This window comes from Callithrix jacchus, chromosome 13 (assembly GCF_049354715.1).
Source record: "Callithrix jacchus isolate 240 chromosome 13, calJac240_pri, whole genome shotgun sequence".
Taxonomy (NCBI): Eukaryota; Metazoa; Chordata; class Mammalia; order Primates; family Cebidae; genus Callithrix; species Callithrix jacchus.
In genome coordinates, this window is record NC_133514.1 from 11,584,918 (window position 1) to 11,597,260 (window position 12,343).

At 43.3% G+C, this 12,343-nt stretch overlaps 2 long non-coding RNA genes across 10 annotated transcripts in view; one reads left to right on the top strand and one right to left on the bottom strand.

Annotated features, from left to right (window-relative positions):
- The window catches only part of LOC118146732 (uncharacterized), a 122,271-nt gene that overhangs the window by 94,200 nt on the left and 15,728 nt on the right, over positions 1 to 12,343 (top strand). For 7 of the 9 annotated variants that reach the window (XR_013525459.1, XR_013525458.1, XR_013525460.1 and 4 more), the window contains one exon: positions 2,544 to 2,661. The exons of the other annotated variants lie outside the window; for them this stretch is intronic. This is a non-coding gene — a long non-coding RNA (uncharacterized LOC118146732). The remainder of the gene's footprint in view (positions 1 to 2,543; positions 2,662 to 12,343) is intronic. 9 annotated transcript variants of the gene reach the window in all.
- Positions 51 to 12,343, bottom strand: part of LOC144578918 (uncharacterized) — a 38,871-nt gene continuing 26,578 nt past the window's right edge. Inside the window, exons 2-4 of the long non-coding RNA XR_013525457.1 lie at positions 6,023 to 6,084; positions 5,726 to 5,902; positions 51 to 2,367 (exon numbers count right to left, since the gene is read on the bottom strand). This is a non-coding gene — a long non-coding RNA (uncharacterized LOC144578918). The remainder of the gene's footprint in view (positions 2,368 to 5,725; positions 5,903 to 6,022; positions 6,085 to 12,343) is intronic.

Consider the following 12,343-nt stretch of genomic DNA (forward strand, 5'->3'; position numbering starts at 1 on the left):
GTTTATGATGGTTATGGAAAGTTGGTCAGAGAACACCATAGACATATGGCTACTTGATTTAGAAAATTTATTTAATGTTGGTACTAACAAAAATTGATAAGTACTGTGACAGGGTCGGGGGTAGACAAAAATGAACTGAAACATACATAGCAACAGAAAAATCACATTAGGAAATGCTTTCTCCAATAGAGAAAATATGAGATTTGGTTAAGGTTTAATTAAATATTAATACTTTGACTTTCAAATCATACTAGTGTAACATCTGTATTTTTGCCAGTACAAATCTTCAGTGGATCAAATTACTTGTCATCACAGAAGCTCCTTGGCACCTTTTAGTTGAAAAACCGTACAACAAAGAGCACATAGCTGCTTTCCTTGGACATCTATTATTTGGGTATTATATACTTGGTGGGAGAGATTGTTCCTCTATTTATATTATTGGCTCTGTAGTGAGACTAAAATATTAAAAATGGTAGGAAAAATAGCTGGGTGTGGTGATTTACACCTATAGTTCCAGCTACTTGGGAGTTTGAGGCTGCCTGAGACCAGAAGTTTGAGAACCACTTGGGCAGCATAACAAGGCTGCATCTGATTTATTAAAAATTATACCAGCCGGGCGCGGTGGCTCAAGCCTGTAATCCCAGCACTTTGGGAGGCCAAGGCAGGTGGATCACGAGGTCAAGAGATTGAGACCATCCTGGTCAACATGGTGAAACCCTGTCTCTACTAAAAATACAAAAAATTAGCTGGGCACGGTGGTGCATGCCTGTAATCCCAGCTACTCAGGAGGCTGAGGCAGGAGAATTGCCTGAACCCAGGAGGTGGAGGTTGCAGTGAGCTGAGATCGCGCCATTGCACTCCAGCCTGGGTAACAAGAGCGAAACTCCGTCTCAAAAAATTAAAAAAAAAAAAAATAGTAAAAAATAAAAAATTATACAAAGTTCTGCAGTACATATGCAGAAAGTGGGTTTGTTACATAGGTATACATGTGCTATGGTGGTTTGCTGTATCCATTCTCATCATGTATATTAGGGATTTCTCCTAATGTTATCCCTCCCCAATCCTCCTACTCCCTGCTATCCCTCCCTTACCCCCTACTCCTCCCAACAGTCCTTGGTGTGTGACGTTCCCCTCCCTGTATCCCTGTGTTCTTACTGTTCAACACCCACTTATGAGTGATAGCATGCAGTGTTTGGTTTTCTGAGAATGATAGTTTCCAGTTTCATCCATGTCCCTGCAAAGGACAGAAACTCATCCTTTCTTATGGCTGCATAGTATTCCATGGTGTGTATGTGCCACATTTTCTTTATCCAGTCTATCACTGATGGGCATTTGGGTAGGTTCCAAGTCTTTGCTATTGTGAACAGTGCCTCAACAATCATATGTGTGCATGTGTCTTTATAACAGAATGATTTATAATCCTTTGGGTATATACCCAGTAATGGGATAGCTGGGTCAAATGGTATTTCTAATTCTGTATCTTGAGGAATTGGCACACTGTCTTCCACAGTGGCTGAACTAATTTACACTCCTGTCAACAGTGAAAATGCATTCCTATTTCTGCATATCATCTCCAGCATCTGCTGTCTCATTTTTTAATTATCGCCATTCTAACTAGCATGAGATAGTATCTCAATGTGATTTTGATTTGCATTCTCTAATGATCAGTGATGATGAGCATTTTTTCATGATTGTTGGCTGCATAAATGTCTTTTGAGAAGCGTCTGTTCACATCCTCTGCCCACTTTTTGATGGTTTTTTTTTTCTTGTAAATTTAATTTCTTTCTAAATTCTGGGTATTAGCCACTTGTCAGATGGGTAGACGGCAAATTTTTTTTCCCATTCTGTTGGTTACTGGTTCACTCCAATGATTGTTTCTTTTGCTGTGCAGAAGCTTTTAAGCTTAATTAGATCCCACTTGTCTATTTTGGTTATTGTTGTCATTGCTTTTGGTGTTTTAGTCATGGAGTTCTTGCCTATGCCTATGCCCTGAATGGTATTGCCTAGATTTTCTTCTAGGGTTATGGTGTTAGGTCTTATGTTTAAATCTTTAATCATCTGGAGTTAATTTGTGTATAAGGTGTAAGGAGGGATGTAGTTTCAGCTTTCTGCAGATGGCTATCCAGTTTTCCCAACACCATTTACTAAATAAGGAATCCTTTCCCCATTGCTTGTTTTTGTCACGTTTGTCAAAGATGAGATGGTCGTAGATGTGTGTCATTACTTCTGAGGCCTCTCTTTTATTACATTTGCTATCAGTACCATGCTGTTTTGATTGCTGCAGCCTTGTAGTAGTTTGAAGTCAGGTAGCATGATGCCTCTTTTTCTGTTGTTTGTGAACGACGGCAGCCACACAGCTGAGGATATCTGAATGTGGACAGACATTTGCACATATTACAAGGTTATTATAGCTCATTCTGTTGGATCACAAAGGAAAAATGGCTTTTGGGGGGGTACATACAAAAGATTTAGGGAAAAAATGATTTAGGAGGAAAATATCAAGATGGCCCTAATTCACTCTTTTATTTCTTTGTTTTTCTTAGATGGAGTCTCACTATGTCACTCGTTGGAGTGCAGTAGTGTGTTCTTGTCTCACTGCAACCCCTGCTTCCTGGGTTCAAGCAATTCTCCTGCCTCAGCCTCCCAAGTCTGGGACTACAGGTACACACCACCACACCTGGCTCATTTTTTGTACTTTAGTAGAGACAGGGTTTCACCGTGTTGCCCAGGCTGGTCTCAAACTCCTGAGCTCATGCAGTCTGTCCCCCTCCATCTCCCAAAATGTTGAGATTACAGGCATGAGCTACCATGCTTGGCCACATTCCTTTATGTATGTATGTATGTATTTGGTGACAGGGTCTCGGGATGGAGTACAGTGGCATGAACATGGCTCCCTGCCGCCTCCAGCTCCTGGCCTAGAGTGATCCTCCCACCTCAGTCTTCTGAGTAGCTGGGATTTTAGGTGTGAGCCATTATGACTGGCTAATTATTTTATATTTTTGTTGAGACAGAGTCTCCTCCTATGTTGTCCAAGCTGATCTTGAGCTCCTGGACTCAAGCAATCCTCCCGCCTTGGCCTCACAAAGTGTTGGGATTATGAGTCACAATGCCCCCCCAACTTTTTAAAATTTTTACATTAAAAAAAGGCTAATATGAGCCAAGACCAGTAGCTCATGTCTATAATCCTAGCACTTCAGGAGGCCAAGGTGGGAGGACTTGGTGAGCTCAGGAGTCCTCCTGAGCTCAGCCTGGGCAACACTGGGTGACTATCTCTACAAAAGGTAAAAATAAAAAATATTACCCAGTCAGCATGGCTCACACCTGTAGTCCCAGCTACTCAGGAGGCTGAGGTGGGAGGACTGCTCAAGGCCAGGAGGTGGAAGCTGTAGGGAGCTGTGATCGTGTAAGTGGACTCCAGCCTGGGCAACAAAGCCAGACGCCCCAAAAAAACAGGTCGCACATTGAGGGAGGGAAAATAAGATTGACATGACAAAGCATTAGCAATCATGAAATCTAGGTGATAAGCTTAATGAGTTTTATTATATTAGTTTTTCTATGTGACTCTACCAAGGCTGGAGTACAGTGGAGCAATCTCGGCTCATTGTAACTCCGACTCCTGTGTTCAAGCGATTCTCCTGCCTCACCCTCCCAAGTAGCTGGGATTACTGGCACCTACCACCATGCCTGGCTATTTTTAGTGGAGACACGGTTTCACCACATGGGCCAGGCTGGTCTCAAACTCCTGACCTTAGGTAATTCACCCATCTCAGCCTCCCAAAGTACTAACATTACAGGTGTGAGCCACAGCACTGGGCCAACTGAACACTTATATAATAAAAAGTTAAACACTTTCATTTTTTGTTTTAAAATCATTTCAAACTTATAGAAAAATTACTCAAATCATACTATGAATTCATTCAACTTACTATTAACTTGTCAAGTTTACAGTAACATTGTCTCTATCCATTCGCACGCCAACGCATGCAAACACATCATCTTTTTCCAAACCGTTCAGACAGTTAAAGGCCCAGCACAGTGGTTCACACCTGTAATCCCAGCACCTTGGGAGGTTGAGGTGGGTGGATAACCTGAGGTCAGAAGTTTGAGACCAGCATGGTCAACATGGTGGAAACCCACCTCTACTAAAAATACAAAAATTAGCCAGGCATGGTGGTGCATGCCTATAATCCGAGGTACTCAGGAGGCTGATACAGGAGAACTGCTTAAACCCAGGAGGAGAGGATACAGATAATGCCACTGCACTCCAGCCTGGACAACAGAGCAAGACTGTCTCCAAAAAAAAAAAAAAAAAGGTAGCATGTAGGCTCTACTTTACCTTCAAAAACCTGGGTGTATTCCCTTACAATCCAGAACATGCTCCTATGTAACTGGAGCACAATTTTCCAAAACAAGCATGAATGTTATTAGCATGCATCTGGTGTCCTACAGTCATATACAAATTACATCAGCTGTCCCAGTGACACTCTTTAATAGTAATTTGAAGGAAGTATTTAAAACATCTAATCTTTTAAAAAGATGTTTGTAAAAAGTTTATACATAAAAGAATAAGACCAGGCATGGTGGCTAATTCCCATAATCCCAGCACTCTGGGAGGCAGAAGAATCATTTGAGCTCAGGAGTTGGGGTTTCACCATGTTGCCCAGGCTGGTCTCCATCTCTGCAAAAAATACAAAAAATTTTTGGGCATAATAGAGGTGCCTATAGTCCCGGCTAAGGCAGGAGCATCACCTGAACCTGCTGGATCAAGACTACAGTGAGCTACGACTGTGCCACTGCACTCCAGCATCAGCGACGGAGTGAAAGCCTAGCGCCAAAAAACCAAAATAATGATGCATAGTAGGGTGAAAAAAAGATTCTTCAAATAAAAGAAAACCATAAGGTGGCTGGGCATGGTGGCTCACACCTGTAATCCCAGCAGTTTGGGAGGCCGATGTGGGTGGATCACCTGAGGTCAGTTCAACACCAGCCTGACCAACATGGCAAAACACTGTCTCTATTAAAAATACAAAAATTGGCCAGGCATGATTGTGCACGCTTGTAATCCTAGCTACCTGGGAGACAGAAGCAGGAGAACTGCTTGAATCCAGGAGGCAGAGGTTGTAGTGAGCTGAGATTGCGCCCCTGCACTCCAGTCTGGGAGGCAGAGTGAGAGTCCATCTCAAAAAGAAGAGAAGACCAGAAAGAGGTGTACTAAATGGTGACACTGGTTGCCTCTGGGTGTTTCCTTACTAATGATCTGCACATGTGGTTTTTTAACCCATGTTTCCTATGGTGACACAGTATTATTATTATTATTATGTTTTTTTGAGACGGAGTTTTGCTCTCAGGCTGGAGTGCAATGGCACAATCTCGGCTCACCGCAACCTCCGCCTCCTGGGTTCAGGCAATTCTCCTGCCTCAGCCTCCTGAGTAGCTGGGATTACAGGCACGCGCCACCATGCCCAGCTAATTTTTGGTATTTTTAGTAGAGGCGGGGTTTCACCATGTTGACCAGGATGGTCTCGATCTCTTGACCTCATGATCCACCCACCTCAGCCTCCCAAAGTGCTGGGATTACAGGCGTGAGCCACTGCGCCCGGCCAACACAGTATTATTTTTTAGGGAGTGGGTGATGGGAGGGGAACAATGTCAATATTTAAAAAACCCAAATCTGTCGGGTTGAACATGATGTCTAGGCAAGAAAAACAAACAAACAAATAATTACCCAAATCTGAAGCTAAAGCAAGAGCAGTCCGGTGTATGGCTTTCCCAGGCCAAGCCTTCTGCAGAGATTTAACCTCCTCATGGCTCTTGTGTTTATCACATTCAAGGTGATAAACTTGCAGGACAGAGTCGGTGTCTCTGAGACCACATGGCCAGCACAGGCAGATTCAAGACAACTCTGCAGAAGAGTAAAGGAGAGAGAACTCAAACGGGGAGCTCAGCATGTTCGTTCGTTCGTTCGTTCATTCATTCATTCATTCCCCACCACCTCCCTGAGGTCTCGGCGGCCCAGCCTTACCCTGTGATCCACCAGAAGGTGACCCTAGACAGGAAGGAGGCGCTGGACTCTGGGCAGGGATTCTAGTGGAAAGAAAGAACAGGTTAGGGAGGAAGAGGGAAAGGAATGATCCAACTTTTCATCCAGGCCAGAGCTTGGCAAGGAGTAGTCAGCTGCCTATTCTTTTTTCAAGAGGACCAGTGTCCATGCCAAAAGGATTCTCTCATAGCAGTTCCTCTCGTTTCACTCAACAGAGTGTCTACCAGGTGCAACCAAAATACAACAAGCTATCGACCTGCCTTATCTTCTATTCCCGCAGCAACCCTAGGAGCTGGTGTTACCATCATCCCCACTTCACTCATTCATTTGACAAGTATTTCCTGAGCACCTACTATGTGCTAGGCACTCTACAAGGTACTACAGGGTTACCTTAGATCCCCACGACAACCTCATAAGCTGGTATTCCTATTGTCCCCATTTTCCTCATTCAGGCATTGAACATTTATTGACCTCCTACTATGAGCTAGACATGCTACCAAGAACTTACATACTTGCATATTTTATATCCTCAAGGAATTCTATAAACATGGTATTACTATTATCTCCACTTCATTCATTCATCCAACAAATATTTCCTGAGCACCATCCATGTGCCAAGCACCCTGCATACAAATCTAAACAGAAATGACCCAGCCCGTATGGAGCTTGTGGTCTACTGCAGTGATCATCAGTAATATCGCCAAGATTCTCTGCCATTAATAGCTAGCTCTGTTCTCAGCGCTTTATACAAATTACCCTATGTAATCTTCATCCCCACCTCATGAGGTAGGTGAAAGTATTGTATCATCCCTGTTTTGCAGTTAAGAGAAACTGGGGACCAAGAATGAAATGATTTGTTCAAGGTCCCACAGCTAAAAGTGGTGGAGACAGGATGTGACCCCAAAGAGTCAGGCTCCAGCGAGACATGTATCAAATGATCACAAAAACAAATGCAGAACTGCAACTTTTGGACCTTGATATGTGTCCTGAAGGTAGAGAAATATTACCAGTGAGACAAAGTCAGCACATGGGGGCTGATCTGGTGTACCAAGGTCAGAGAAGCTCCCCCGAGGAAGACAGTCAAGCTGGCACCTGAAAGATGAGTAGAGGAGAACCAAATAATAAGGACAGGTAAGGCCTTCCCAGCAGACAGCAGCGTGTGCAAAGGCCTGGTGGTAGAAGGAAGCATGGCAGACTCCAGGAACCAAGAGGCGGCCTGAGCAGTCTACACTGAAGGCTGTGCACAGTCTATACTGCAGGCCACACATTTTGGTATTCCTTCTAAGGGCAAGGGAAAGTACTGAGACTCTAAGCAAGCTATCAAATTACTTATTTCCCAGAGGCATGAAGATGAGCCCCAACTCAACAAACAGGCAAGGAAATGGACTGACACAAAGTCCTGGGATGACAGACCAAGCCTGGCTTTCAACACAGATGCATTCAGGTCAAAATTCTGAAACATAAGCTTTAAGCAGGAGAGGAAGAAAGGTCACCATGCAGCAATGAGAGCTTTAGCCAAGGACTCCACTCAAAGTCCCAGCCTTGTGCAGAGATAAGGAAGGTGTTTACAGAGCCCGATAAGGCAGCATATGCTCCTCAAGTGGTTTCCATCCAAGGCCCGGCATACTTTTCAAGAAATACTGTATCCTGGTGGGGTGTGGTGGTTCACATCTGTAACCCCAGCACTTTGGGAGGCCAAGGCAGGCGAATCACTGGAGTTCAGGAGTTGGAGATCAGCCTGGCCAACATGGCAAAACCTGTTTCTACTAAAAACACAAAATTAGCTGAGAGTGGTGGCTTGCAACTGTAGTCCCGCTACTCAGGAGGCTGAGGCAGGGGAATCACTTGAACCCGGGAGGCAGAGGTTGCAGCGAGCTGATATCCCACCACTGCAGTCCACTCTGGGGACCCTGCCTGTATCCGGGCCCTAGCCCCGCCAGGGATTCTGATTAAGCTGGTTTGGAATGCAACTGGGGCACTGAAACTTTTTGTTTTAAACATTCACATTCTTCCTCGAAAAGTGGCTGGGCAGGAAATACGCAAGATAAGCCAAGAACATTATGTCACACTGGACAAGGCAACTAAGCATAAACAGGATTGTTAGAAGGCCCAAGCGCCAAGCACAAATGGCACCGCAGGCTAAAATAGGGACAATTTGAGCTTGGACAAGGAGAGCAAGTGCAACAGGCTGAAACATACCATGTATGTTTGTTGGTGTTTTTTTGTTTGTTCTGTTTTGTTTTTGAGACTGGGTCTTGCTCTGTCTCCCAAGCTGGAGTGCAGTGGCGTGATCTTAGCTCACTGTAACCTCTGTCTCCTGGGTTCAAGTGATCCTCCTGCCTCAAGCCTCCCAAGTAGCTGCAATGACAATGAGCCACGACACTGGGCTAATTTTTGTATTTTCAGGAGAGACGAGGTTTCACCCTGTTGGTAACCAGGCTGATCTTGAACTCCTGACCTCAAGTGATCCACCCATCTCCCAAACTGCTTGGATTACAGAAATGAACTCCTGACCTCAAATCATCTACCCACCTCCCAAAGTGCTTGGATTACAGAAATGAGCCACCACACCTGGCCAAAAACTTCCATTTGTACTTAAGGTTTTGATGATTAATTTCACATTATAATGTAAAAAGTAATGAGTCTCTAGCAGTCTTATCCCGAAACTGGGTCTGATTATAAAGCACTACTTTGCTCAGTCCCATTTGCTTCAGATCACCTATTTTGAGTATATACACTAGTTTCATTTTCCACCCCTGAATTGGGGCGGTAACTACTACTAGGAAAAAACACATAATTAGCACCAGTACAAATTCAAGATTTCCAACTTGAACGTAAGCATTGCTTTGTAATTTTTTTTTTTTTTCTTCCATCCCAGGATAGTTTCCTATTACCCAAAAATGAAATCTCAAATGTCCTCAATTATGCATAAAACACACGCTGGCCCCTCAGTGGAAAACATCAACCTTGAATTCTGGGTTTCTCCACTTCACCTTCACACCACCGATTTCTGTCACACTGCCTGTGCTTATTACCATGTATGTTTAGCATTAGACTGGACTCCTAGGGAAGAGAAACTCACATTCATTTCTGGGTCCCGAGGGAAAAACTCCAAAGTATAATTAAGGAAAGAAATAACTCTAATTCTGGGCCGGGCACAGTGGCTCATGCCTATAATCCCAGCACTTTGGAAGGCCGAGGCAGGTGGATCACGAGGTCAAGAGATCGAGACCATCCTTGTCAACATGGTGAAACCCCGTCTCTAATAAAAATACAAAAAGTAGCTGGGCATGGTGGCATGTGCCTGTAGCCCAGGCTACTCGGGAGGCTGAGGCAGGCGAACTACTTGAACCCAGGAGGTGGAGGTTGCGGTGAGCCGAGATCGCGCCATTTTGCACTCCAGCCTGGGTAACAAGGGCAAAACTCTCTCTCAAAAAAAAAAGAAATAACTCCAATTCTTTCAAGTTCTGAATTCGTGGTCCTCTCAAAAATGGCAGTGTGTATTCAAGCTCTGCTTGTTTTCCTGATCCACTTCTCCACTTTTTTAAGGCGGGGGTCTTAGAAAATAGGCCAGGAAGGCAAAAATGTCTAGTAATTACTCCCACATGGTAATCTTTGCAAATAAAACTCTTAGACCTAACTTTATACTAATAAAAATTGCAAATTTTTTTTTTTTGAGACAGGGTCTTGCTCTGTCACCCAGGCTGGAGTATAATTATAGCTCACTGCAACCTCCTCATCCTGAGCTGAAGCAATCCTCCCATCTCAGCCTTCCAAGTGTTGGGGCCACAGGCACAAACCACCATGTGTGGCTAATTTTTTGTAGAGATGGGGTTTCACCATGTTGCCCAGGCTGGTCTCAAACCTCTGGGCTCACAGGATCTGCCCATCTCAGCCTCCCAAAGTGCTGGGATGACAGACCGGTGTCCAGCACCAATACCACATTTTAATTATGTGCTGAGGTGGCTGGATTGAAGGAAGAAATGGGTACTCCATTTTCTTTTATTTCCCAGTCCTAAGGGGTTTTATACACACTAATATTAAAGTTGAAATGCCCTAGAGCTGAAAAGGAGATTTAAAAACTTGACAATCTCACAGTATCTGGTATAAGTTGAAGAAAAATAAAATGCAAGGTGCTTATTATTTTAAAAGAATTTGCATGAGTTTTGCAACTGTAAAAATGAAATCAGAATAATCTGAGGAGAGAAAAGATTTTCAGAGATGAAAAGCATGATTTACCAAATTCAAAACAGCAACAGAAGCAGTAAGTAGCAGATGAAATATAACCAAACAAAAATTAGTAACACACAAAAAAATCAGTAAATGAATTATCCTACAACTCGAATCAAAACGACAAAATAGATTAACAAAATGAAAGAAAAAATGATAGAAATATGCAGATCAACCTTACCAATACTGTGTATAGAAAGAAAACAGTATATGTATATACATATATATTGACAAATTTACTGAGCATCGAGTATCTAGTATACTACAGCGATGACACAAAAGAGAATAAGACAGACATAGAATGTGTCTTCAAAACATCCACATTCTAGAACAAATGAAGCTAAAGTAGTAACCAAAGAAAAAGACTATGCTTATGAAGAAAAGGGGTAGGAAGAGAAGGACAGGAAAAAAACACATGTATACATTTTATATTTTAGCCAAATTTAAGGCAAAGAGATTCTGATAGAATTTCAAAGATTCCAGAGACGAAGTGTCTTTCAAGCACACTGAGGACAGGGTGTCTAGGGTAATCAAGTTTTTAAAAACATCTGGGTGGCAATGTTTTTAAACGAATACCACACGTGGACAAGGATATGGTTACACTGGCACTCCCATACGTTTCAAGTGGGAATATAAATTGTTTTAATTTTCTAGATGTAAATTAGACGATTCCACTTCATGTACAGCTAAAGAACCTTACTAAGGTTTCTGCCAGGCATGGTAGTTCATGCCTGCAATGCCAGCACTTTGGGAGGCTGAGGAAGGCTGATCACTTGAGGTCAGGTGGATCACCTGAGGTCAGGAGTCAAGACCAGCCTGGCTAACATGGTGAAACTTCACCTCTACTAAAAATACAAAAATGAGCTGGGTGTGTGGCACATACCTGAAATTGTAGCTACTTGGGAGGCTGAGGCAGAATGGTTGAACCCAGGAGGCAGAGGTTGCAGTGAGCAGGGATTGTGCCACCACACTCCAGCCTGGGCAACAACGCAATACTCTGTCAAATAAATAAATAGAATCTAGGCAACAAAGCGATACTCTATGAAATAAATCAATAGAACCTGGGCAAAAAACAGATACTCTGTCAAATAAATAAATTAAATAATAAATAAATAAAGCCTTAGTAAGGTTTCTTATGCCCTTCCCATCCCCTTCTTAGGGCTATTGTCATACCTTTTACTCCCACGTTATAAAACTTACAATGCATTATTTTTGCTTTAAACAACTATCTTTTTAAAGCTACTATTTCTTTAATTCACAATGTTGTGCCACCATCATTATTAATTGCAGAACATTTCCATCACACAAAAAGGGAAATCCTGTACCTGTCAGCAATCACCTTCAATACAACAATCTTAAAGAGATTAAAAAAGAAAAAAAAAACTGTCTCATTTTTACTCCCATAGTTAGCATTTCTAGCACTTCTCAATCCTTTGTCATTTCCTCCTGCCTGAATAACTCCAGCATTTCTTGCAGAGGTCTGCCAGCAACAAGTTCCAGTAGGCCTTTTTTTTTTTTGGACAGGGTCTTGCTCTGTCACCCAGGCTAAAGTGCAGTGTGACTCAATTACAGCTCACTGCAGCCTCTGCTTCCTGGGATAAAGCAATCCTCTCATTATCAGTTTCCCGAGGAGCTGGGACCACAGGTGTGCTACTATGCCTGGCTTTTTGTATTCTTTGTAGAGGTGGGGATTTGCCATGTCACCCAGGCTGGTCTCGAACTCCTGGACTCAAGAAATCCTCCTACCTCACCCTCCCAAACTGCTGAGATTGCAGGTGTTGGCCACTGCACCCAGCCCCAGTAGGTTTTTTTATAAAGTACCTGACAGATGTCTCTCCAGGCAGGCGCAGTGGCCACACCTGTAATCCCAGCACTTTGGGAGCCCGACGCAGGCACGTCATGAGGCCAGCCTGGCCAACATAGTGAAACACCATCCCTATTAAAAATACAAAAATATTAGTCAGGTGTGGTGGCATGCTCCTGTAATCTCGCCTACTCAGGAGGCTGAGGCAAGAGCATCGCATGAACCTAGGATTGTTGAATGCCTAATATTGCGAGTTTTATGTTTTAGAT